A 22700-nucleotide genomic window follows, 5' to 3' on the forward strand; every position below is an offset into this window, starting at 1 on the left:
GTCAGTTAGGTGTATTTGCGATCACAATTTGGCGTTTAGATTAATTCCGTACACCCCGACCTATAGGATTATTCATTGGTTATGAGAGGCAAAAGCTGCTTTTGGAGTTAGAAACAATTATGAAGATCACAGACTTCTTAACAAATCTCTCGGTAAGAGCTTGTCCCCGTCTGTCCGTTTTTAATCCTGTCCATATCTGTCTTTTTTGGATAAATTTTGAAATAAATTGCATTAATGTGTGGCACATTGAAACTATGTCTTAAGAAAGACCCAGGTTTGAAGCTCTACTCCTCAAGTTAGACTTGAAAAGACGTGCATTTTAGTATTCTGTCATTAAGAGATGTATTTTGAAATAGTTAAGCATACATATACGGTATAATAACGGATTGGGAAATGATGTACAATGTACTTAATATTATTACTTAATCTTCAATCAGGGATACCATAAAAATTGTTTGGTTATTTTTTATGGTCAATGTCAATTGCGCAAGTACATGTACTGGGACGTGAAGTGCTTGAGAGCCAATTCAACTGTCCAAAGATCAGGGTCATGTCTATCAAGAAAGACAATTTTGTAATAATTTATTAGAGAGGACTAATGTCAACAATATTTCATGCACGAATTAATATTTAAAAAAAGTATTAGTACTTCCAAAAGAACTATAGGAATCGCTATCCAGGCTGGCATTCGAAAAATTTTTTTTTTCATGTAATAGACTCCTTTCCTGAATAATAGAGTTAATGTTTCTTCTTGTAAGAGAAATATTCCATATAGTGTTTATCCCATAGAATCCCCTACATACTAGTGCCGAGCTTCGTGCATGAGGATAGCAATTCGTTTGCTTATATAGGTAACCCGACAAGAACATAGTGGTTGAGGCCCCTGTTTTGGGACTTTCGTTGTCTATTTTGTTATCATGTTGTATTAAATTATCTGTTTTGATTGACCTAGAATTGTATGGAACTTTGCGTAAATTTTTAATTTGAAAAGGTCGTGTCATGCACAAGCATGGTTATGTCTACAGTTAAACTTCTATATTATAAGTCATGTCATAAACGTGACAAGATGGTTGTGTCCGATCTATAACTTTCTCATTAATTGATGCCTTTTGAAATAATTCTGCATAAATATATGGAAATATATGGCACATTGGGACAATGAGTCACATGTAAAACCCAGCTGATAATGTAAATCAAAGACCAAAATCATACTTTCACTTCAAACAAAATGTTTCTTTAAAGTGTCTAAAAAGTCTGGTTAACGATTTTGTCATTCATGGATGAATTAAAAAAATCATTTGGGATAGATATGGTGCCTCTTTGTAAGACGACATGTAGCGTACAAATGGTCCAAGGTGGTCACACTTGTATTTCAAAATTCATAATATGAGAATGCATTGGTGGCCATGTCCAGTCCATATATGTGTTATTCAGCGAGAGCTAAGAATAAATAAGTGGTATTTTGAAACAATTTGTCTTGAGTGAGAAAAGAATTGTCGCATAAAGTAAGATTTCAGACATTAAAGGTCATATTTCATTTCATATAAATATTTTGAAGGAAATGTCCGGTCATGAATTCTGTCATTAATTGGGTGGATATTGACGTAACTAGGCATACATTTGTGGCACTTCAGGACTTTTTGTAATGCTTAAACACTAGGTTGCTAGCTAGATAGGTCAATTTGGAACATTGATGGTTGTGTCTATATCCTTGTCATTTATCCATGGATGCTTTTTAAAATAATAAGAAATACTGACAATATAAATAAATGCTTCTAAATGTTTCTATTTTTTGTAAGACTTGTAAGACTACAGTTATTATTACTTCAATTTAAAAAATGAAAAACAAGATTAACAAGGAAATGACTGCGGCGTTCATTGAACGCAACACCAATACGAACCAGCAAAAAAAGGTAATGGATCCTTTACTGAGCCGAGCTTCAGAGACATTTCAAGTGGCACGCCCTTGTTTATCTTTGTTTTACATATTTGTCAGGAAAGTGCAAAAATAGTTGATACACATTTTAGTGACTAAAGTAATTCTATGGAGTGATAGTTGAAAAATATGAGATAAAATAATTATATTGTGGCAAATGACATCAAAATATGTTATAACACAATGGAATAAGATACTCTATCAATTTCTTGAAAGATAGCCAAGAACAAAATAAGTATGAAGATTTGAATATATCTAAAGTAGTCACTTGAATGATTTTAAAACATGTGATAGAATAAGGCACAGCGTCCTTTGGAAAGTGACATATTATGTAGACGTTGATATTAACAAAGGCAAAACGCAAAATTTCTTGTTTTTTTTTCAATTAAGTAAATTAAAATTTAAAGACATAGGCTTCGACGGCATAAATTTTTCATGATTTAGTAGCAAAAAAAAACCATAATGCTCTATCAAATCATTCTGTGGTAATAAAAAGGGTAAACAGCAGTGAATCGTCAATATATTAGTTGCAGGATTGGGATCATTTAACTGTCTAATCTTCTATCAAATACCTGTAGACCTATAATGTTTTCCTCTATATTATACATTAACCGTAAGACAGTGCAAGCTCGTAGACTGTTTGTGGTTCATGTTTGCGAGACTTTTTTTCAAAGTAAAAGACAATAAAGAATCAAATGACTTTACCATTTATTTGAGTTTATTTCAATTTATAAATATGTGATCTGTTTTAACCACGTGTAGGCGTGTTAAAGTTTGATTGATAAATACGACCCTTTATAAAGTAGCTATATCAATACAACAATAAAAAAATAACATGTAAACACATCTGCGGATGTTTCTAAATTCCAAATTTCGCAATTTTCCCCTTTGATATATGAATTCTGCTTAGGCCGGTGCTAGGGTGCTCGGACGGTAACTTGCAATTTCCAGTACCGTCCATATATAGGCTCAATCAAATCGAACCTACAACGTTTTCAATTTTGCCGTTTTGGTCGTTTTTAGGGATTCTGTTTTGTTTTTGTTTTCTATTTTAAATCGGGTCGTACAGTACATATTGTTGCAAAGACATGCGGGCCCAGAGACATAGTCGCTGACCTGTGAAGATGACAGGCAATATTTAAAATATTTATATAGTGACCTTGACTCTTGGCATTCAAATTATAAAATGATCTAGTTTCCATAAAGGTTTACACAAATGCTATTCTATCAAAATAAAGAAAACTTAAACATCTAATGGTAAATTAGAATCTGCAGGTTTTATGTAAGACATCTGGGATCTCAGATACCTGATATAGATTAAATGTCCATGAAGAATGACCTGTGATAGTTTGAAGTAATGATGTAAATTAAAGTGTGCAGTATACGTACACAGTGTGTACAATTCGACATGACATGTTGCTCATATCATTATACAATTTTTGATACTCATCCCTACGGTTTAAAAGCACTTTACTTATATTTGTTAAAAATTAAAGGTGTCCATTTTGAAATCAAAGATTGCCGGTATAGCAGTCAATTTGAAAAGCATGTATAACTATCAGCCAATTATTCCTAAAAGTAATTGAAACTTTATTCCATGTAGAACGGACATACGATACGATATGTACCAGAAATAATCATTTTTTTAAGTAGACGGTTAAGGACAATGGCGGCCATTTTGATTTGACCTTTAGATGGTCAAGGACGTCGAGTACAGCCGTGGTAGAGCAAAAATGGATTCAGCGTACCCGAATGATGTAAAAACGATTGACTACCTGCTTGTACTAAAAATGCCGTTAGACTCTTAACGGAGTGTCTTTTCTGAAAATCAAACCCGTCTAAAACAACTGCATTGTTTTCTTAAGAACATTTATAATTATACAAGTCTCTGGGACAATTTGTCACTTGGATATATACATTTTTAAAAACGTTTTTGTCAGTCCTGGTATCACCATTACATCTCTCTCAATAAAAATGGAGGTACATTTAATTGTCTTGTAGGCATTTTGCAAACAATGCTCGGTTTCTATGCTAATTAAATCCCCATTGAGTGTAAAGCGTTACAACGATTCTCATTTAGGAGGCATTTTACACAATAAAGATATTTAGTCTTGAAAAACGGGGTACGGGAATGATCTGAAAATTTTCAAATAATAGAAGTACCAATTTATGTACCATATATGCATGAAACTGTATCTGGTTGTATTCCTTGAAAGTCGTAATTAGCTTAAAAACGTTTTAAATCAAATATATATATATATATATATATATATATATATATATATATATATATATATATATATATATATATATATATATATATATATCCAAAATGTAAAGTTTAAAACAATACGGATAAAAATAGCGGGAAAAAAAGAATGAAGTGATGCCTTTTCCAGTTTACATTGCAATTGTTTATTAACAAAACTGTAATAAATAATTGAAGAGAAATATCAACCGGTTTCACCCGTTAAAGGGATCTTCAAGATAATGACGTTAATAACGTCACTCCAAAGTTTAATATAATGCCAATCTATAAAATGCGAGAACCAGACACATTCAAAAGAAGAATGAAAGAAACTGTTTTAATAAACGTTCTTAAACCAGAATTGAATTCAAAATAACTTTGATATATATATAACAATAATATTATAGCTTATTATTATGTTCCTTTAAAACGTTATAAGAGTAACGTCCCTTTACACTGTTTTGACGTCGTTACCAAGCGACGTTATTAACGTATATATATGATTCCATGTACTTTTCTGGCTTTTCTGCAAAAAGAGGAAATAATATATCCGTTACTATCGCAAAAATGGTTTGACATCTGTTTGACTTTGTTGGACACCGGCATTGTAAAGTTCAAATGGCAACATCTTATCTTTACTGTTGGGGTAAAAATGGGTTAAAAACTTGTAACATATCCCTGAGACACGCTTTTTAGACCTATCATTGTTTGTATAACATGTATCATTGACCTGAATACATACAGTTTTGTTAATTGAAGATTTGCGTGACAAGAGATACTTATTTTAATGAACGTAACTTCTATCATCTAATTGTCCGTTTTATTTATACGTGACTGTTATATTGCTGTTAAATGGCTGTGTAAACGATACACATTATTGCCAGTTTTATTAATATGTTTCTATTTTATTTGAGAATTTCTGTTAAAAAACTTTTTTTTTCTCTTTTTTTTCATAATACATGTTTATTTTGAAATTGTAGTAAAGAAAGTTAAAAGAATGAATAAGGAAAAAAAATCAAAGTTTAAGGAGGATATTATTCTGGAAATAAGGATGCTAGATTAATAAACCTTGTCATAGTATTATGATGAGAGAGTTTGAAGTAAACCCTATAAGTAATGAAGAAGTTGGAGTAAAATAAAAAATATACCAATTTCTCGGAAAAAATCTAAGTTCAAGTGGGACATAATTCTGGAAATAGTCTTGCTAGAGTATTAAACTTTTTTTATTTTTGTAAAATATCAGTCATTTTATTTGGAATGAGACAAGTAGGGACTTTTAAAGTGCATGTTATATTTTAACATGTGCAGACGTTTCGTATGAGCAAATGAACAATTGTGTAAAACATAATTTAAATGAATTAACAGAGTACACGCATATTTAAAAATTAAAGAAAAACGGCAAACCTTAAAACAAACAAAGAAAGGAAAATTGACATGAACGTGAAAAGAGAGGAAAAACGTATAAATTGTGTTACATAAAATGACAAGAAATAATTCAGAGGCTTAGATAATGTTGACAGATTAATTTGAGATATGAAGTAAAGACATTTAACATAAAGAATCAGGGCTAAGAATCAAAACTGCGTCGTATCCTACAAAATGTAGACAAACGCCGCCATCTTGGAACGAAAAACGTATGTTTTTGTTTATAACTCTTTTTGTTGGTAATGACTGAAAAACAGATATATGTATTAACACGCTACACTATTTTCCGCTTCGTTTGGTATATGTTGCTTGCACAACTATTTTGTAAAACAAAAGTTTTAGCGAACTTGCAACTCGAAGCGAAGCAGAATTTTTATGAAAATTTGTGGAAACGACGCAGTTCATATTGCTTATTCAATCGTTTTTTCCTTCAAATAAATTATATACTCATTTCAGTGTTTACCATTAACTTCAAAATATAATTTTACATCATTTACTAAAATTTCATTAAAAAGAGATGTTTATTTTCTAGGAAAATAATGATTTTTACGAAATGATACGACGCAGTTGAAAATAAAATATGATACGACGCAGTTATATTTTTTGGCAGTCTTTTCAACAGGGGTAATTTTGGCAATATAATTATGTCTATTTTATGGAATAACCACTTGCGATAGATAAAAAAAACCAGAGTATTTGCGGTGTATAGCAGTGTTTTTTTGCTTTTGATTATTTAGAATACATTGTGTCATGCCCAGTATAACATTTAATTTGAAAGTTTACATTGCGGAAGCTACTTTACAGTTAAACATGACCGTGTTACTTAAATTATCATAATTTTTTGAAATAATTTCTTATGTTATCCTGTATGTTCAGTATTATCCCTATTTATGGCAAAAAATATAGTAGTCTATGAACCTGAATTTATTTTGGCTAGCTACGCTCTAAGCAATCTGTGGTTCATCATGTTCTGGGTAATGACTGTTTTTTTTTAGGTTTGTTTTCAAACTTTCACTCTACACATTAGCTTTACTGGGGAGGGGGGCAAAGACCTGAGGTGCGCCTTTGTGCATCATTTCAGGCAAAACGTTGCACCTGCAGAGAACCATCGACATTTCGAAACAACATGTAGCTTGATAGGTTTCCACACGAAAGAATCAAAAGTCCCTGGTGGTTTTCGGAATTCATAGCAGTTCAGTTCAAGTGATTTGAATAAACATCTCGGCTTCGGTCGAACCTGTCTGATTTTTTTCAACAATTTGTTAACGTCAGCTGTACAAATAAGCAGTTTTAGTTTTTTTATATAAAATTCTGGCGTGAAGTTTTAAGATTATAAATATTTGAATTAATTATAAAGACAACAACATTTAACTTTCTTATTGAAATGAAATATTTCCTTAATCTCTAAGATTATTTTTACTTTGATATTTCGGTGCGAATAGCAGAGAAATTTTCAATGTAAACAGGGGGTAAACCTCTTTGACTGATTCAATATATAAAATTGTTGCATCAAATATTTACAGAATTCATTTTAACTTACCAATACGTGATGTTTGATTTGTTGCTAATGTAAATTCAACTAAAAATTATACATATATACAATGATATAATTCATAATTTAACAAATTCAATTTGAGATATTCGTATGTATTAGAGTAACAACGTACATAAACACACAAAGTGAAAAAAGCTTGAAAGTATTTAGAGGTTAGTATATATCTTTTAAAAGTTGTAGTATTTTGTCTTCTTGTATTTAAAGTATTGATACATTATTTCGAATTCTGTTTTAAACAGTTTTAAAATGTTAAATTCATTTGACCAATTATTACTACAAAAGTAAGCTTTATAAATACTAAATCGTACAATGGTGAGTATAACATTTATGTAAAAGTATTCTTCTTGAGATATTTTATAACCGAAAATAAGGATGTCGAGTCTACGTATATTTCTTTGAATTCCGCACTCTTGAAAAATATATAAAATTTTCTCCCAAAATACATTAACTGCCATACAATCGATAAAAAGATGTTGATAATCTTCTATTTTAGGGGTTCATGAGGCGTGAGCCTTTTAAGCAGTTTAAAAGTTTTAAATATGAAAGATATACATGTAAAATTCTACAGTTGTCGTGTTTGATAAAAGAAAAAAGTGTTTGGTAGCTCCAATTTCAATCAGCGGGAAGGACATCACATTTGCATTACCATATCTATCATTGTTAAATACATGTGGTTTATTTTACTTCCTGATTTAGAAACCGGGGAGAGGATTTCAACAATTTATGAACTTTAGCCGTCACAAAATATATATCATGGAATGAAACGCGATTATAATCGACTTGAATTTGTCGAGTTTACGTGTTTTCGTTAAAGTGTCTTCGCATATCCATCATCGTCCGTATTCATGTATTTTTGCGTTTACGTCTTCGTCCCTTTTTTTCTGACTTTTCGCGTTTCAATTTCTTCAATCATAGGTGGTGGTCATAACAGAGCACCCACCCTTACCATGATTCAGAGAGCCGATACTAGACAATTAATAAAACATCTTAGACGGAAGGCTAGTATTATAATAAATATATATATATATTGTTGTAAATACGGAGGCAGAATTTCATTTTTAACATTATTGGCATATACAAACAATATTCAAACGTATAACTAACTCAGCCGGAAACCCAGAAAAGGTTAGAAAACGCAGTAAAATGACACATGTCTATTTTAAGAAAAGAGGTAATGAATATTTTTAAAATAGAGGTCATCTTAATGTAAGTCAAGGTCATGGTAACTTTCCTCTGAAAGGACAGGACAACGAGCTGCGATAAATAATTATGGTACTTAAAATTAAAAAGTTAAGCAAAATACAACCATTCAGAAGATCAAAATATAACAGTACTTCAAAATGAAAAAAAAAAATTATATCCTTTTCAATATAGTCGATGCATACCCCAAATAATTTAATTGAAATTCTGCAATATTTTGAACACCTATTTTACTTACCACCACGTTTGAGCGTTTAAATCTGTCCGCGCTGATCGTATCATAAGAAAAATCTCCTTTTGTACAACCTGTCATATCCAAAACTTTATATTTTTTATTTTAAAACAGTTTCTGACATACAACGATTACTTATACGCTACAAAAAAAAACCAAATCGAAAACAAAACAGCAAATATTGTACACGAAGCCCAGTCTTATATACAGTCAAGTAACTAGTTCCAGTTTAAGTCCAGTTTCTTCAATGTCTTTTTCATTGGAATATTTCTAATTCATAATGTAATACAATCTATGCATTACACTTAATAATTAGTTTGTAAAAAGTTTAAATACACTCATAAACACTTTCCATATGAACTACGTAAATAACCGAGTATCGAGTGAATACGAGTTGTTTCCCTTATCTCCGAACAATACAAATTAAGCCATTTTTAAACCGCTAGTTTGTTGTGATTAAATGTCCGATTTTATTTTTTTAAACCAATGGAAAGCTTGGGATCTTAGCTTTGTCACAGTATATAATTTTACATATCTTTGGATATCAAAGTATTTAAATTAACTGTTCGTTTGATTGTTTTTTTATTTTACCCCTTTTCCCAACAGTATTTCAGTCATATAGGCGGGTAGTTTCCTAACCATCGTTCCTGGAGAGTTACACCAGTACTAGACAACCTTCCTCCGCGCTAAACTATCAAAGCATCTCCCGGGGATCGAACCCACGCAAGGGAGGTAACTGGATTAGAAGTCATCAACTCCAACCCCTGACCACGGAGGTGGTAATAAATGAACTGTTAAACCTGTCATGTGTCAGCCAATTTAACATGCAATTTATATAGTGAGATACGCAACTCGAAAACTTACTGAAAGTCGTCTGCTAGTTGGGGAAAGTGTTTATCGGTGTATTGTGCGTATGAATAAAAATAGCATAGAATATCATTAAACTTAAAGTGACATTATGCTCATATTTTCATTGTCAAGTTGAGCTGAATTGACTTTATTTTTCCAAAGATTGAATGTTTAAATGATGTTTGACCAACAGATTATTTTTGAAAACGTTTTGGATAAAATTTAAAAACTGCCTTAACTATAACAAGAGGGTCATGATGGTCCCAGATCGCTCACCTGACCCATCGACCGCATCCAAGCAATGTCTTCGACAAGTTTGATGACAACTGAGTCAAACATGTGACCTCTAGTGTGTTAAAAAGGATTTTCCATATTTGGGCAATGTGACCTAATTTTTGACCAAAGACGACCCATATTCACACTTGACCTAGAAATCATCAAAATAACCTTCCTGACCATTTTCCAGGAAATTTGGATCAAAACTGCAGCCACTAGAGTGTAAATAAGCTTTTTCTATTTCTTAGTTTTTGACCGGAGATGACCAATCTTCGAACTTGACTTATATATCATCAAAACAACCCTCCTGACAAATTTCTAGAATATTTGAATCAAAACTGCAGCCACTTGAATGTTAACAAGCTTTTTCTGTTTTTAGCTCCTGTCCCCTAGTTTTTGACCAGAGATGACACATTTTCGAACTTGACCTAGAAATCATCAAAACAACCTTCCTGACAAATTTCCAGAATATTTGAATCAAAACTGCAGCCACTAACATGTTTACAAGCTTTTCCTTTTTTCAGCACCGGTGACCTAGTTTTTGACCAAGACAACCCATCTTCAAACTTGACCTAGAAATCATCAAAGCAACCTTCCTGACAAATTTCTAGAATATTTGAATCAAAACTGCAGCCACTAGAATGTTTACAAGCTTTTTCTTTTTTTAGCACCTGTGACCTAGTTTTTGACCAAAGATGACAAATCTTCAAACTTGACCTAGAAATCATCAAAACAACCTTCCTGACAAATTTCAAGAATATTTGAATCAAAACTGCAGCCACTAGAATGTTTACAAGCTTTTTCTTTTTTTAGCACCTGTGACCTAGTTTTTGACCGGAGATGACAAATCTTCAAACTTGACCTAGAAATCATCAAAACAACCTTCCTGACAAATTTCTAGAATATTTGAATCAAAACTGCAGCCACTAGAATGTTTACAAGCTTTTTCTTTTTTTAGCACCTGTGACCTAGTTTTTGACCGGAGATGACAAATCTTCAAACTTGACCTAGAAATCATCAAAACAACCTTCCTGACAAATTTCAAGGATATTTGAATCAAAACTGCAGCCACTAGAGTGTTAACAAGCTTTTTTTAGCACCTGTGACCTAGATTTTGACTGGGGATGACCCATCGTCGAAAAAGGGGCATCATTTTGTCAAAATGCTTGATAGAGTTACCTCCTCCTGTCTACAGGTTGAGGTCATGCTGGTGAACAAGTGTGCAAAGTTTCAAAGCCATATGTCAATGGACTTTGAAATTACTTGAGGTATTACAAAATCTTTAACATAAGTGGTTACGCCGACGCAGACGCCGACGTCGACGCTCGGGTGACTGCAATAGCTCTACTTATTCTTATCGAATAGTCGAACTAAAAATGGAGGTACATTGGCATTTTGCAAACAATGCTCGGTTTCTATGCGTTACAACGATTTTCATTTACATGGCATTTTACACAATAAAGATATTTATTCTTGAAAAACGGGGTACGGGAATGATCTGAAAATTTTCAAATAATAGAAGTACCAATTTATGTACCATATATGCATGAAAGTGTGTCTGGTTGTATTCCTTGAAATTTGTAATTAGCTTAAAAACGTTTTAAATCAAATATATATATGTTGCAATGATTCCATGTTCTTTTCTGGTTTTTCTGCAAAAAGAGGAAATAATATATCCGTAACGGTTACTATCGCAAAAAAAGTAGTGAACATCTGTTTGACTATGTTGGACACCAACATTGTAAAGTTCAAATGGCAACATTTTGTCTTTACTGTTGGGGTAAAAATTGGTTAAAAACTTGTAGCATATCCCTGAGACACGCTGTTTAGACCTATCATTTTTTGTATAACATGTATCATTGACCTGAATACAAACAGTTGAAGATTTGCGTGACAAGAGATACTTATTTTAATGAAATAAAATTGCCACAAGTAACTTCTTTCATCTTATTGTCCGTTTTATTTATACGTGACTGTTATATTGCTGTTAAATGATACACATTATTGCCAGTTTTATTAATATGTTTCAATTTTATATGATAGTTTCTGTTAAAAACTTTTTTTTTCATAATAAATGTTTATTTTGAAATTGTAGCAAAAGAAAGTTAAAAGAATGAATAAGAAAAATTCAAAGTTTATGGAGGAGATAATTTTTTTGATTTATAAACCTTGTCATAATATTAAAATGAGGGAGTTTGAAGTAAATCCTATAAGTAATGAAGAAATTGGAGTAAAATAAAAAATATACCAATTTCTCGAAAAAAAAAACTAAGTTCAAGGGGGACATTCTGGAAAAAGTCTTGCTAGAGTATTAAACCTTTTTTTTTTTTTGTAAAATATCAGTCATCTTATTTGGAATAAGACAAGTAGGGACTTTTAAAGTGCATATTATATATTTAACATGAGCAGGCGTTTCGTATAAGCAAATAAACAATTGTGTAAAACATAATTTAAATGAAGTAAAAGAGTACACGCATATTTAAAAATTAAAGAAAAACGGCAAACCTTTAAACAAACAAAGAAAGGAAAATTGAAATGAACGTGAAAAGAGAGGAAAAAACGTATAAATTGTGTTACATAAAATGACAATAAATAATTCAGAGGCTTAGATAATGTTGACAGATTAATTTGAGATATGAATTAAAGACATTTAACATAAAGAATAACGTTCGTAAATAAATCAATCCCAATTTCTTAATTTTATGCAACATGTTACCCACAAACCTTTTCTTTAAAAGAAATGTCTCCATCATTAACTAATCAAAGGTAAAACAATAATTAAATATTCTTAGGAACATAATTATATAATTCTGCCTCAAACAATAAACAAAATTTGTCGTTTGTGATATTATCAAGTGATGTGTTTGATATTCGATATCTAAGTTTATTTTTCAGGAATATGCGATGCAGTTAAAAATTCATATGAGCCGTGTCACGACAAAACCAACATTATGCGTTTGCGACAAGCATGGATCCAGACCAGCCTGCGCATCCGCGCAGTCTGATCAGTATCCATACTGTTCGCTTACAAACCCTATTACAAGTAGAGAAACTGATAGCGAACAGCATGGATCCTGATCAGACTGCGCGGATGTGCAGGCTGGTCTGAATCCATGCTGGTCGCAAACGCACTATGTTGGTTTTGTCGTGACACGGCTCATATTGATAAATCATGTCATATGGACACTTATTGTATGGACACCTATTGAATAAACTAAGCTACTAAACATATGATTAAAATGCATAAAATTCGAAATGTCAGTAGAACTTTTTTAAAGGTTTGTCATCAAAAATTAATAAACAATGCTAGAACATGTCTTACATTTCAAATCGTAACTTTACATTTTACACCATTAAAATTTTATTTTATTTAAAACAATTCGAATACAAAATGCAAGAGGGAAACAGAACACACAGATGTTTTGCAATTACAGAACAGCTAATTTTTCTTAATAAATTATATCATAACAAAAGCATTCTCATTTAATAATGGATAAAGTTTTGTTGTTTTTGTTTGTTTTTATCACTTGAAAATACTTTGATGTAAGTGACTGATTCAATATATAAAATTGTTGCATCAAATTTTTACAGAACTCATTTTAACTTACCAATACGTTGTGTTTGATTTGTTGCTTATGTTTATTCAACTGTTTTTTTGTTTGTTTTTGTTTTTTGTTTGTTTTTGTTTATTCACAAAAATTATACATAATAACATTGTATACATAATTATACACATATACAATGACATAATTCATAATTTAACAAATTCAATTTGAGATATTCGTATGTATTAGAGTAACAACGTACATAAACACACAAAGTGAAAAAAGCTTGAAAGTATCTAAAGGTTAGTATACAGGGCTGGGAATCAAAACTGCGTCGTATCCTACAAAATGTAAACAAACGCCGCCATTGTATGATTTTGTTTATAACTCTTTTTGTTGGAAATGCCTGAACACCAAATATATGTATTAACACGCTACACTATTTTCCGCTTCGTTCGGTATATGTTGCTTGCACAACTTTTTTGTACAACAAAAATTATAGCGAACTTGCAACTCGAAGCGGAGCAGAATCTCGTGGCCACGAGATTAATAAAAACTCACAAATGTCACCTTTGTGCCACCGTAGAATTTCCATTACGCCAGGCATATAACCCTTCAGTACGGTGGTACAAAGGTGACATGTGTGTGTGTTTTTATTTATCTCGTGGCCACGAGATACTATGGCGTGGCCACCAGTTACTAAGTTGGACCACGAGATAGCTAAGTCATGGCCACGAGATAATATGTCGTGGCCACGAGTTACTGAGTCGTGGCCACGAGATAGCTAACGTGTTCTTGTTACTTGTTTACAAGTAAAGAAGATTATAAACCAATTTGTTTTTGTATAGTACCAAGAATACTTTCAAGTGTTTCAACTGTAAGACTTATTGCAACACTGTTTTTTCAGCGTTAATGTACATACAAAGGGATGTAACCGCTTCAAAAAAGCGCACTACTTTTTGTATTTGCAATTAACAGCATCAGGGTCTGAAATTTGGCAACCATTATTTGTTTGGTCTGACGAGACAAACAAATAAAAACTTGCGTCTTCAATCTAGTAGACACAGAAGGGAGTGAACTCATTGTATTAAGTGACCAGTGCAGAGGATAGAAAGTAATTTCAAGGACAGAAATAACAAAGTAATAAAAAATAAAGCTACTTCTAGATCTATAGACCTTTTTTCAATACGATTTTCCATAGCAACCGATGTTGCATTTCGCGCATGCGCATTCTGCGTAGGGCAAAAGCGCAATAACGATACACTATGTCACGGTTCAGAACTGTTCACTTAATAGGAAGCGACCGGATAGCTCAATCGGTAGACCCTCGGTACGGTATTCCGAGGGTCCCGGGTTCGGGTCCTGGTCAGGCTGCACATTTTTCTCACCCTGTGACATTTGGCGCCCAACGTGGGGCCGTGACTGAATACAGCTCAGAGTCTAATTCACATTGCTCTGTAACTCTGTGAAATTCGAGGTCGAATTTCAATATAGCAGGGGAGTATGTCACGGTTCAGAACTGTTCACTTTATAGGGGAGAAGTTGTGTAAGCGGCCGGATAGCTCAATCGGTAGAGCCTCGGTAATGTATTGCGAGGGTCCCGGGTTCGAGCCCCGGTCAGGCTGCTAATTTTTCTCACCCTGTGACAACTACATTTAGCGTACTCGAAGGCTATCATAGACGTGATTATAAGTTTGTCACCCAGAAAACAGCATTTTTGTGATAAATTAAAGCGGTAAGTACTTCAAACATGAATTGATATTTATAACAGATATATAAAGTTAGCGGGACTAATAATTCAATGACCAAACGTCCTGTTCAAGGTATCATACAATGACTTTTTCCATCAGTAATTTAAACTGAAACTGCAGGGTGTTAAAGATACAATTTTATTACCCATGTATTACATAATATTATACAATCGGTATTCCTTTGACACGTGATCGAGTGACTGCTTAATTGTTATTTTAAAAATAAATAAATATATATTATTGTAAATACGGAGGCAGAATTTCATTTTTAACATTATTGGCATATACAAACAATATTCAAACGTATAACTAACTCAGCCGGAAACCCAGAAAAGGTTAGAAAAGGCAGTAAAATGACACATGTCTATTTTAAGAAAAGAGGTAATGAATATTTTTAAAATAGAGGTCATCTTAATGTAAGTCAAGGTCATGGTAACTTTCCTCTGATCAAGGACAGGACAACGAGCTGCGATAAATAATTATGGTACTTAAAATTAAAAAGTTAAGCAAAATACATATGTACAACCATTCAGAAGATCAAAATATATCAGTACTTCAAAATGGAAAAAAAAATCAATATCCTTTTCAATATAGTCGATGCATACCCCAAATAATTTAATTGAAATTCTGCAATATTTTGAACACCTACTTTACTTACCACCACGTTTGAGCGTTTAAATCTGTCCGCGCTGATCGTATCATAAGAAAAATCTCCTTTTGTACAACCTGTCATATCCAAAACTTTATATTTTTTATTTTAAAACAGTTTCTGACATACAACGATTACTTATACGCTACAAAAAAAAACCAAATCGAAAACAAAACAGCAAATATTGTACACGAAGCCCAGTCTTATATACAGTCAAGTAACTAGTTCCAGTTTAAGTCCAGTTTCTTCAATGTCTTTTTCATTGGAATATTTCTAATTCATAATGTAATACAATCTATGCATTACACTTAATAATTAGTTTGTAAAAAGTTTAAATACACTCATAAACACTTTCCATATGAACTACGTAAATAACCGAGTATCGAGTGAATACGAGTTGTTTCCCTTATCTCCGAACAATACAAATTAAGCCATTTTTAAACCGCTAGTTTGTTGTGATTAAATGTCCGATTTTATTTTTTTAAACCAATGGAAAGCTTGGGATCTTAGCTTTGTCACAGTATATAATTTTACATATCTTTGGATATCAAAGTATTTAAATTAACTGTTCGAAAACTTACTGAAAGTCGTCTGCTAGTTGGGGAAAGTGTTTATCGGTGTATTGTGCGTATGAATAAAAATAGCATAGAATATCATTAAACTTAAAGTGACATTATGCTCATATTTTCATTGTCAAGTTGAGCTGAATTGACTTTATTTTTCCAAAGATTGAATGTTTAAATGATGTTTGACCAACAGATTATTTTTGAAAACGTTTTGGATAAAATTTAAAAACTGCCTTAACTATAACAAGAGGGTCATGATGGTCCCAGATCGCTCACCTGACCCATCGACCGCATCCAAGCAATGTCTTCGACAAGTTTGATGACAACTGAGTCAAACATGTGACCTCTAGTGTGTTAAAAAGGATTTTCCATATTTGGCAATGTGACCTAATTTTTGACCAAAGACGACCCATATTCACACTTGACCTAGAAATCATCAAAATAACCTTCCTGACCATTTTCCAGGAAATTTGGATCAAAACTGCAGCCACTAGAGTGTAAATAAGCTTTTTCTATTTCTTAGTTTTTGACCGGAGATGACCAATCTTCGAACTTGACTTATATATCATCAAAACAACCCTCCTGACAAATTTCTAGAATATTTGAATCAAAACTGCAGCCACTTGAATGTTAACAAGCTTTTTCTGTTTTAGCTCCTGTCCCCTAGTTTTTGACCAGAGATGACACATTTTCGAACTTGACCTAGAAATCATCAAAACAACCTTCCTGACAAATTTCCAGAATATTTGAATCAAAACTGCAGCCACTAACATGTTTACAAGCTTTTCCTTTTTTCAGCACCGGTGACCTAGTTTTTGACCAAGACAACCCATCTTCAAACTTGACCTAGATATCATCAAAGCAACCTTCCTGACAAATTTCTAGAATATTTGAATCAAAACTGCAGCCACTAGAATGTTTACAAGCTTTTTCTTTTTTTAGCACCTGTGACCTAGTTTTTGACCAAAGATGACAAATCTTCAAACTTGACCTAGAAATCATCAAAACAACCTTCCTGACAAATTTCAAGAATATTTGAATCAAAACTGCAGCCACTAGAATGTTTACAAGCTTTTTCTTTTTTTAGCACCTGTGACCTAGTTTTTGACCGGAGATGACAAATCTTCAAACTTGACCTAGAAATCATCAAAACAACCTTCCTGACAAATTTCTAGAATATTTGAATCAAAACTGCAGCCACTAGAATGTTTACAAGCTTTTTCTTTTTTTAGCACCTGTGACCTAGTTTTTGACCGGAGATGACAAATCTTCAAACTTGACCTAGAAATCATCAAAACAACCTTCCTGACAAATTTCAAGAATATTTGAATCAAAACTGCAGCCACTAGAGTGTTAACAAGCTTTTTTTAGCACCTGTGACCTAGATTTTGACTGGGGATGACCCATCGTCGAAAAAGGGGCATCATTTTGTCAAAATGCTTGATAGAGTTACCTCCTCCTGTCTACAGGTTGGGGTCATGATGGTGAACAAGTGTGCAAAGTTTCAAAGCCATATGTCAATGGACTTTGAAATTACTTGAGGTATTACAAAATCTTTAACATAAGTGGTTACGCCGACGCAGACGCCGACGTCGACGCTCGGGTGACTGCAATAGCTCTACTTATTCTTATCGAATAGTCGAACTAAAAATGGAGGTACATTGGCATTTTGCAAACAATGCTCGGTTTCTATGCGTTACAACGATTTTCATTTAGATGGCATTTTACACAATAAAGATATTTATTCTTGAAAAACGGGGTACGGGAATGATCTGAAAATTTTCAAATAATAGAAGTACCAATTTATGTACCATATATGCATGAAAGTGTATCTGGTTGTATTCCTTGAAAGTCGTAATTAGCTTAAAAACATTTTAAATTAAATATATATACCGGTATGTTGCAATGAGTCCATGTTCTTTTCTGGCTTTTCTGCAAAAAGAGGAAATAATATATCCGTTACTATCGCAAAAATAGTAGTGAACATATGTTTGACTTTATTGGACACCGACATTGTAAAGTTCAAATGGCAACAGCTTATCTTTACTGTTGGGGTACAAATGGGTTAAAAACTTGTAACATATCCTTGAGACACGCTGTTTAGACCTATCTTTTTTTGTATAACATGTATCATTGACCTGAATACCTACATTTTTGTTAATTGAAGATTTGCTTGTCAAGAGATACTTATTTTAATGAAATAGAATTGCCACACGTAACTTCTTTCATCTAATTGTCCGTTTATTTACACGTGACTGTTATATTGCTGTTAAATGGCTATGTTAACGATACACATTATTGCCAGTTTTATTAATATGTTTCTGTTTTATTTGATAATTTCTGTTGAATGGTTATTCTTGCATAAAACTAAATGAGGTTTAAGAAAATTTTCACTCAGGGTCACGTTTTTTGTTTCTTTATTTTTTGTTTTATTTATTTATTTATTTTTTTTTGGGGGGGGGGTGGGGGGGGGGTTCTGTTCTTTTACGCAGAAACACTGCATCAGACAAGATAGCCCCTTCTTGCTCAGGATCTACATGCGTGCTTGCGCGTGCACGATAAAAAGTGAATTAACCCTTGTTAATAATAAAATTAGTTTGCATTATACACTTGTGTTGCTTATGATTCAACTGTCACGTGACTATGGTTATGATTTTATACATGCAAAATAGTCAATTTTATACCGAGAAAAAAGACTTGCGTCTTCAATCTTGCAGAGGCAGAACTCTTTATATTAAATGACAGTACAGTACACAGGATAGGGAGGAATTTCAATGATAGAAATAACAAAGTAATAAAAAATAATGCTACTTTTAGATCTGTCGAGTGTATTATAGTCATAAATACACGTCATAGACAGGTCGGAAAGTTATAATCGGCCCTAAAACGAAAAATACCCTTATGGTAATTTTCATAAGTGCTAAGTGTATTAACGTCCTATTGTATACTACAGCACACAGAATCATATATTGTATATGCAGAATGAAAACTGTATAATATAATTTATATCTTAGAATTTGATAACAAAAACATTATAAGCGAAAAATGGGTGTCATGAGGTGTGAGCCTTTTAAGCAGTTTATATTAGTACTAAATGTTTTAAATATGAAATTCTACAGTTAGTGGGGCGGGAAATAAGGTCTCTGCTGTCAAAATAGTGCAAATTATGATACAAGCATGAACTTTTCAGGAAATTATAATTAGACCATGTAGATTTCAAAAGAGAAGTGGGCCCAAAAATATCTCTGCTTATTCAAGATGGCCGCCATTTTTAAAATGGCCGCCGTATAAAATTAACGTACACAATAGCTCATCCATTACATTTTTACAGACCAGAAACTTACAAAAAGGCATGCATATAGTCTCTCCTTTTCAAAAGGTTAAATTTTACAAAATTTTGCTTTCATACCTCTTCAGAATCCAAGATGGCGTCCAATATGGCTGCCAATTTTAAAACTGATATATCTCTTTTATAGTATAATATGTTGCACATAGTATGCTTGTTTCCACATAAAATTGTTTAAATATATTATAAAAATGAAATTATAGGTTAACCACATTGTTATTAAAAAATTTAAGTTTTTTGTTCAAAAAGAAATATATAAAAATATGGAAAAAAAAGAAGAAAAAAATGTCATTCTTTGCATTTTTCTCCAACATGGTTTTATATATATGTGTACAAAATTCAAAAGGTTACTTAGTTTCTTATAGTGTATTTGATATTCAATCAACACTACCTTTTATTGTATAAATGTAACAAAACCATAAAATGTGAAGATTTTATACTTAGTCAAAGTGGGTTGAGTAAATTTATCCGACATTTGTAATACAAAATTTATCCGACAATTGTTATACAAAATAATGAAATTTGCAAAGGTAAGTAATATTCATCTTTTTTCCTTTTTTATATTTTTTATGAATTCATATGCAAATATTCACTGTAAAAATATTTTATTGTATTAAGGTATTTTTGTCTTCCTTCGGGTCTAGAGGGTGTGCTAAAATATCATTAAATGCAGATCCAATCATTTGAATATTTCAATTACTAGTATAAAATGTGTTTGCATGATATAAGTTGTTTCAATATTCTTAATATAATTTGTTAATTGTACGAAAGAAGACCGAATATACATCAAGGAAATATATATTTGATAAATTCATGCCTGTACATGAGTGAAATGTTGTCTATTTATGAATATAATTATTTCCTTGACAATTTAGTATTTGTACAAGCTTGTAACAGAATGATTCAAAGTTATATTTACTTGCACATCATTGTAACCAAGTATAATTGAATTAGTACTATCCATTTCTAATACCTTATGTAGACATACTATTTTCAAAAGATACAAAAACTAAGGCGACTTATACATCATATTATCTATGTGTGGTGAAATAGGTATCCATAATATCGCTTGACCTACATAGCTTATGTTTTGAAATCGGGAATTAATGACACTAGATCGCCTTAGTTCCGCTGATGGAAAAGGACTATAAGTCTTTAATACTGAAGTATGCTTAGATCATAATAATATGGAGTATCATTTTTTTCACCAAATACAGTCATAGTTTATAAACTATTGAAAAGAAACACGTCTCAGAACTTTTTTACACAATAAGACTAATATAACTTTATTCCAATAAGAAGTCATGTAAACTAAGTAATGTTGACCCTATGCCAACAGTTCATGAATTTATATTGCATCACAATGACATGATAAACGATATTTTTCTGCTCTTTTCGGAGAAGAATTTAAAACATAAGTCAATGTAAACTAAGTGACATCCAAGGGAAAGTCATTTGGACCGCTGGAGTATAATAAGCCACGAGGGGCACAGTTTTTAAAGACTTTTGTAGGGAGTCACATTCAAGTTAAAAAAAAAAAACAAAAAAAAACTACAATGCCTAGAGCTTAGATGGTCAACATATAACCTTACCAAGTAGAGGAAACCTCTTTTAAAGTTACATAAAACGTTTTTGGATCATGTACATGCAAAATAAAAAATGTTCTCAAAAAGCAAACAGAGCACAGGTATTAAGCATGTAGTATCACCTTGTGTCTTTATTAACTTATTACATGAGTCATGCTCAAAGAACCACCCAGGTTAACAGACTTGTATAGGAAAACACATTTAAAAATTCTAGCGTTAAACTATAAAGATTTGAACTAAGATATTTGGGATGTAGCATGATATAACATGCATAAGTTTGTGTGATACTACTGCATTTACAATGGGTATCACTTAATTTACAAAGACTACTGTAATAAAACCTACAGTACCCGAAGCATAGACATTATTCATGTAATATTTTTTATACTCTACAAATATTTGATAAATCATGGACAAGATTTTTAAGTCCTCTCGTGTGAAACATTTTTAGAAACTAGATATTGGGCATGTTTCTTTAAAAGCAACCTGATACAAATATTACACAAATCATGTGTGTTATGACGTAATTGACACGCTCAATATGATCGTGTTACCTTCCTTTATTAAAGAATTGAGACCTTTTTCCAACAATGATCTTAGGTGAGTGAACCAGGGTCATCATTACCCTCTTATTAAAGAAATAATGTGATATGATTACTTTAAGAAATACACTTAGTTTATATCTTAACTTTTCAAAAAACTGCATGCAAGCCATGCAATATCATTGACATACATATCTGTTTCTCATCACATAGATGCGGTGATGTGGCAGTAGCCTTTTTTTACTATGTAAGTTCAGACATTGAATGAAAAAAACAACATTATCTCATTTTGTTGGCTTTTAAGCCATGTTTATATTATAAATATGAAATTGTAAAGGAGTCAAAATATGCGTGTATCGACTACCTTTTTACCTTATATTCATGTACATGTTTGTCACTTAAAGCACGTTTACTTGATTTCTTGTCTTCTTATATATCTTTACAATTAACAATTAATATATAATATCAAATATGCTGAAACAAGAATTATCATGCAACTGAATGTATACACATTATTGTATGTGTATTTCTTGCCCGGAGATAGACAAAAATACCTTCATCCAATAAAGAGTACTTTTTGAGATGGGACATTTGTATAAGAATTCATAGAAAAGTAAAGAAAGGCAAAGAAATAGAATGGACTTAGTACTTACCTATGTATAATTTTGTGTTTTTCAATTACAATTATCAGAAACAATTACCACACCACTTTCACAAAATATAAAACCTACAGATTTTATGTTTTTACATTTTTACAGTAAAAACATGTTACATGTATTAATGGAATGTCAAATACAGTTTAAGAAATGAAGTAACTTTTTAATGTTGTACATTAGTTTAGAAAATCAAATTTGAGGAATATGCAAAAATTAGATTTTTTTTTTAAATATATTTTTTAGACAAAACTTTTGAAATGTTTACTTTTGTTAAGATTAACGTATAATTTGATTATCTCTTATATGTTTGAACACTTTTTTGTCATAAAAGATAATTT

At 32.0% G+C, this 22700-nt stretch overlaps 1 protein-coding gene across 1 annotated transcript in view; it reads right to left on the reverse strand.

Annotated features, from left to right (window-relative positions):
• LOC132725957 (uncharacterized) overlaps positions 1 to 22700 on the reverse strand; it is a 43839-nt gene that overhangs the window by 20338 nt on the left and 801 nt on the right. The window contains exon 2 of the mRNA XM_060711185.1: positions 18126 to 18164. The gene's annotated coding sequence lies outside the window, so the exon portion shown is untranslated. The remainder of the gene's footprint in view (positions 1 to 18125; positions 18165 to 22700) is intronic.

The sequence above is a fragment of the Ruditapes philippinarum genome, unplaced genomic scaffold (genome assembly GCF_026571515.1).
Source record: "Ruditapes philippinarum isolate M1 unplaced genomic scaffold, ASM2657151v2 ctg2509_1_1_1_1, whole genome shotgun sequence".
NCBI lineage: Eukaryota > Metazoa > Mollusca > Bivalvia > Venerida > Veneridae > Ruditapes > Ruditapes philippinarum.